Raw genomic sequence first — 6,675 nt, 5'->3', positions numbered from 1 at the left:
AGGGAAGGGAAGGGAAGAAGAGAAGAGAAGAGAAGAGAAGAGAAGAGAAGAGAAGAGAAGAGAAGAGAAGAGAAGAGAAGAGAAGAGAAGAGAAGAGAAAAGGAAAGAAAGCAAGGGTGGTGGTGGTAGGGGGGCAATGGTGGCGATGTTGGCCTTTAATCTCCAGCACTTGAGAGGTGGAAACAAGTGGATCTCTGTGTGTGAGGGGTTAGCCAGTCTACAGAGTGGGTTCTGGGACAGCCATGGATACAGTGGAACCATGTCTCAAAAAAAGAAAAACAAATCAGAATAGGAGGGAAAGGAAGGGAGGGAGGGAAGGAGGAAAAGAATAGAGCCCTGGGGGGCTGGAGAGATGGCTCAGTGGTTAAGAGGTCCTGAGTTCAATTTCCCAGCAACCACATGGTGGCTCACAACCATCTGTAATGGTATCTGATGTGTCTGAAGACACACCCTCTTCTGGTGTGTCTGAAGGTTGCAACAATATACTCATATACATTAAATGAATAAAAAGATCTTTAAAAAAGAAAAGAGCACTGATTTTCAGATTCTAGGGAGCCCAGGGTTTGATTTAGGATTTAATTTCTGATCCTTCTCCTCCTATGATTCTTCTGCAAAGAACATATTGGTCTTGGAGGCTGAGGTCATGGGGCATCGGGCTTCAGCAATGTACACGGGGACATCTGCTGTCTGACTTTTGCTCAGGCTGCCTCATTGCCCCCTGGTGGTAGCTGGGACATAACCACAGATGGGATGCAACTCTAAAGTCAAAGGGGACCTAGAGATTCAGTTTCTATGGAGGACACCCCCATGCTGGGCCACGAAATGTGAGCAGGCACAGGCACAGGCACGCATGCACGCACAGAGAACTGTTGGACGACGTATTCACCCTCAGGTTCCTTTCCTCCCCCAAAGAAACAACTCCTGTGTGCCCCACTGCTGCCATCAACCCAGGGCTCCCCAACTGGACATCCCCACCCTTGTGGAACCTCCTGGCACCTTGTCCATCTGGTCCATGCTTCTGTCTACACAAAAGCAATGGCAATTTTTTGTTGTTGTTTTTCGAGGCAGGGTTTGTCTGTCTAGTCTTGGCTGTCCTGGAACTCATTCTGTAAACTAGGCTGGCCTCGACTTTACAGAGATCCACCTGCTTCTGCCTCCTGAGTGCCGGGATCAAAGGCCTGCGCCAGTGGGCGGCATGGCAATCTTTGAAACAGTTATGATTTCAGTGACTGTTCTATAGAGTGTGGGGGTTGGTCTGGTGCTGTGTATACAAATGCTAAATTCTGAACCCTAAGCCAGCTGAGAGTTGTGCACCGGCCTTTGTTATGTAAACCTTGCTCTCCGATTTAAAACTATTGGATAATACAAAGCTAGAGCCCGTGATTGGACAGTAGAGAGAGAGGAGAGAGAGAGAGAGAGAGAGAAGAAGAAGGAGGAGGAGGAGGAGGAGGAGGAGGAGGAGGAGGTCCTGCCAGGAAAGGAGATGGGCCATGAGAGCACGTGGCCGGAGGACAGACTGACAGAGCTGAAATAACCCAGGGGAGACTCAAACAGCAAGTAACACGGAGCATACGTCTTGGATGCAGGTGGGAACAGGACAGAATCTGCCTCGATATAGGCTTGTGGCTTGTAAAACAACTCTGACAAGTGGTCCTCTGGCACAGACACTGATGCGATGCACAGGCATGACCCCACAAGTAAGTATTGCAGAGCTGGGCGTGGTGGCAAACTCCTTTAGTCCCAGCACTCTGAAAGCAGAGGCAGGAGATGTCTGTGAGTTTGAGGTCAGCCTGCTGTACAGAGCAAGTTCCAGGACAGCCAGGGTTACACAGAGAAAACCTGTCTTGAAAAAAAACAAAAAATTAACGTGTATGTGTATGGGTGTGTTATCGAAAAGTCTATCTGTGCATCGCTTGCCTGGCACCCAGGGAGACAGAAGAGGGTAATGGATTCCCTGCAACTGCAGTAAAAGGTCATGAAAAGGGATTTGAACCAAAACATGTGGCACCAGATAGTCACCTCTCTTCATTACTGAGGTTTTGACACTCCCTCAAATTTTGTACCCTAAATGTTAGGCACCTCCCTTCCGTCCCTGTCCTTCAGGTTTTCTTAGTCTCTGTTCGTTTATCATTGGGACAGGTTCCCGTGTAGCCCAGGCTGGCCTCAGACTCAGTTTGTACCTGAGCTCGACTGAACTCCTGATCTGCTTGCCTACGCCTGGGATTACAGGATGAGCCGTCTTACCCGACTCTCCCATGCCTTTATAATCCTAAAGCCTTGACTCTTCACTGCTAGCTGTCACTTGTCAGATGGCCTTACCTCTGTCATGCAGCCATCAGCAAAAATCCCTCTCTTTTTCCTTCCCGCTCTCTCGGGCCAGGCTGCTTGGCTAACAGATCCGGGTGACACCCTTAGGCTGCTGTCCAGCCGTGTAGTTACAGAGCTGTTTGTGTCTTAGCTAGAATCTCCCTGTGTATCACAGCCTCCTGCCTCAGCCTCCTGAGTGCTGGGTCCTGGGTATCTAGGCCACCTCAGGCTGCTGACCAAGGAAAGGGACACGTGGGAAGGAAGGATCTGGAAGGCCCCTGCCCCAGTTCCTATCCATACAATATTCAAAGCCAAACAAGACTGAAGTCACTGTTGCTAAAATTCCTGCCCTGGGGGAGACCTAACAATGGCTCTCTCCCCTCACAGTCTCATTGACAAGCCAAGGAGTGAAGCTGCCAACATTCTCCCCGAGGCACCAATGAATGCGTTTATTGGGCTCCTTACAGAGCATATTTGAGGAGTTACACACACAGTAGTGTGGGGGACCCTCCACCCATAGCCACGTAGAGGAAGCCCCCTCCCCTAGCTCTTTCCCACCTATGCACCTTAGCTTCTCCGGGAGGCCAGGTGCAGTTAGGGTAGAACTGCACACGACTGGCTGGGAACGGGATGAACAAGGGTCCCAACTGGGCGACGCTCGTGAGGAAACACCTGGAGACGGTGGGTGGATGTTTGCCTTGGATGGGCACTAGATCCAGGTGCCAGTGGACACCCCGTGACAAACGCAGCGCCTTCACTTTCCTTTGTGGAAGGAAGAAACCAGTGAGTAGAGAGCCAGGGCTGCTCTGCTCACTGCTCCCCCTGCTGGTCACCTCAGAGTGATGGCGCCATCTGAGGTCTGCCCATCAGAGCTCATTCTTTTTTTTTTTTTTTTTGGCTTTTCGAGACAGGGTTTCTCTGTGTAGTCGTGGCTGTCCTGGAACTCACTCTGTAGCCCAGGCTGGCCTCGAACTCAGAAATCTGCCTGCCTCTGCCTCCCGAGTGCTGGGATTAAAGGCGTGCGCCACCACGCCCGGCCAGAGCTCATTCTTATACACCCTCCTTGTTCACCAAATATGTGTGTGCCTCAGGTGTGCTAGGGCCTGCTCTAGGTGCTGGGGATACAGCAGCAAAGAGCTAAAGGGCTCAGTGCGGTGGTGCACAGCTTTAATCCCAGCACTCAGGTGGCAGAGGCCGACAGATCTCTGGAAATGTGAGGCCAGCTTAATTTGGCCTACACAGAGTATTCCAGGCTAGCCGAGGTGACACAGTGAGAGACTGTCTCCAAAAAATAAAATAAAATAAAAATAAAAAAGAGGGGCTGGAGAGATGGCTCAGTGGTTAAGAGCACTGGCTGTTCTTCCAGAGGTCCTGAGTTCAAGTCCCAGCAACCACATAGTGACTCACAACCATGTGTAATGGGATCTGATGCCCTATTCTAGTCTGCAGGTATATATGCAGATAGAGCACTCTTATACATAAAACAAATAAAATTTAAAAAAATCAAAAAAATTTGAGGCCAGCCTAGTATACAAAGTGAGTTCCAGGACAGCCAGGGCTATACAAAAACCAAAAAAAAAAAAAAAAGGAGGACAGAAAGGGAAGAGGGAAGTGCTAGGGAACAGTGGACAGGAAGGAAGGAGGGGAAGGAAGAGGAGGGTGGATATATATATAGTGTTTTATATATATATATAGTTATATATAGTTATATATATAGTTATATACAGAATATATGTTTTATAAATATATACTTATATATAGTTATAGATGATATATGGTATTTGATTGATATATGTGACATGCAATGTATGACATGATATATAATATATACAACATATAATTTTATAGCATAATTATATGATATATTATATACTACACATCACATATTACATACCACATATTACACATTACATGCTATATATTACACATTATATGTGTGTATATATGTGTGTGTGTATGTATGTGTGTGTGTGTATATATATATATATATATATATATATCCTCTTGTGTCCCAGTGACATGATGAAGTTATGTCATCATGAAGAAGGACTGCAGGCAAATACTGAAGAAAATAGAGACCGGCAGCATCCCAAGTATAGCTGCCTCTTCTCTAAAGAGAAGATGGCCCTGTGCAGTACCTATTACTGGGGTTCTGCGTGAAAATGGCAGCTAGTAAGTGCCAGGGCGTACATCACTACTTCTGTTGCCACAGTCAAGTTGGCCTCCAGAGGACTGACAAAACTGAAGGACCAGAAGCACGACCATCTGAGACATCCCCGGCCTACAATAAGTGGGTGGATTTATGTAACAACAGCAAGAGCGGGCTCAGTCACAGAGCTCCCTATTGGCCTATATGAAGCCCTCAGTCCCCTGATGTTCCTCCTGCCCACCAGCAGGTGGCGGGGGCAGCCTGCATCTGGACGATGGTTTCCAGGCTCTGCTTTCCAGAGAGATGAAAGAGGATGCCGCTCTGGCTCCAGGGACTTCTAGCTTCTTCCCCTCTGTGTAAAGAGTTGGGAAATGTCAGGACTAGAGAGATGGCTGAGCAATTGGGAGCACTTGCTGCTCTTCCAGAGGACCCAGGTTCAATTCCCAACACCCACATGGCAGCTCACAACTGTTTGTAACTCCAGTTCCAGGGGGATCTGACACCCTCACACAGATATACATGCAGGCAAAAAACACCAATGCAAGTAAAATAATTTAAGAAAATATTAGGGAAAAAATAGAGTGGACATCTCAGATTTCTTCTCTAGATTTCTCATTCAGCTGCAGTATCTACCCACCCATTTAGGAGGAGCAGACACCACAAACCACAATGAGCGGGACCTATGAGGTTTTCAACAGGCAGAAGCTCTGTCTATAGCCACCCTAATGCTATTGCTGCTTATACTGTATTCTTGTTACTTAGTTTAATTTGTTTGTATGTTCAAAGGTTTCTTATAGCCAAGGCTGTCCTTGAACTCTTAATCTTTCTGGGATCCAGCACCAGAGAGTTTTGGCTGGGGCTATAGCTTATTGATAATGTGTGTGCTTAGTACAACACAAACAGGTAATACAGGTAATACTAAAATAAATCTTAAATATTTAGAACCAGGCTCCTTTCTAAAGTGCCAGCACTGGAGAGACTGAGGCAAGAAAAATTATGTTTGAGCCCAACTTGGATTAATTTAATTCTGAGTATAGATTTAAATATTCCCCCCCTTTTTTTTTTTTTTTGGTTTTTTGAGACAGGGTTTCTCTGTGTAGCCCTGGCTATCTTGGAACTCACTTTGTAGACCAGGCTGGCCTCGAACTAAGAAATCCACCTGCCTCTGCCTCCCGCGTGTTGGGATTAAAGGCATGAGCCACCACGCCTGGCTTTGATTTTTTTTTTTTTATTACTTGTGGAATGAAAAGCAAAGCAAAAAATATGCAGCACGAAATCAATCTTGCTGTGGTCTAATCACACTGTTCTAGGGCTCTCGGTGCTGCGCTGAGAGGGAGGAACCTAAGGGTCAATAATGGGGATGGGTACAGTGACATCAGAGAGGCTAATCGTACTTCCAGAGAAAGCAGACAAGAGAGGTGGCTCTGCAGTTACCGGTACTTCTAGTTCTTACAGAGGACCTGGGTTGATTCCCAGCGACCACATGGTGGCTCACAACTGTCCATAACTCTAGTTCTAGGATGTACATGATACACAGACATACATGTGAGCAAACCACTCATACACATAAAATAAAATACATCTAATTTTAAAAAGGAAAGGAAGAAAGCAGTTTCAGGCCAGTCTGTTGTACAGAGGAATTTCTGGCTAGTCAGAGCTACATGGTGAAATCCCGTCTCAAAAAGAAGAAAACTCAGCCAACCAACCCACCAGGCAACCAAACAAATGATGGAGAATGGGGGACGGGTAGCTATCCAGGCCTACAGGAGGCAGGGGGCGCTAGAGCTCTCTGCTAACACAGGCCATATGCTAAGACCTGTCTTGTACATAGTAAATAAATGATCAGAGACTAGGGGATGGCTCTGCAGTAAAGTGCTGTGAAGTAGTTGGGCCTGCGGTAGGATTCCCAACTCCCACCTTGGCTTCAGACTAGAGCACGGTGGGGCATACCGTTAATCCTCAGGAGGCAGAGGCAGACGCAGGCAGATCTCTGTGAGGCCACCCCTGTCTGCATAAGAGTTCCAGACCAGCCAGGGCTACACACAGAAACCCTGTCTCCAAAACAGAACAAAAACAAAAGCAATAAGGCCAAGACAGACAGACTGAGGAAGACGGACATCCGTCAATGGCCTCCACATGCATATATGTACACGAACATGCGTGCGCGCGCACACACACACCAAAATAAATAGAGCAAGAAAGGCATGGGAGAGAAAGGG

The sequence above is a fragment of the Mus caroli genome, chromosome 2 (genome assembly GCF_900094665.2).
Source record: "Mus caroli chromosome 2, CAROLI_EIJ_v1.1, whole genome shotgun sequence".
Taxonomy (NCBI): Eukaryota; Metazoa; Chordata; class Mammalia; order Rodentia; family Muridae; genus Mus; species Mus caroli.
Note: the sequence above shows the minus strand (reverse complement) of the source record.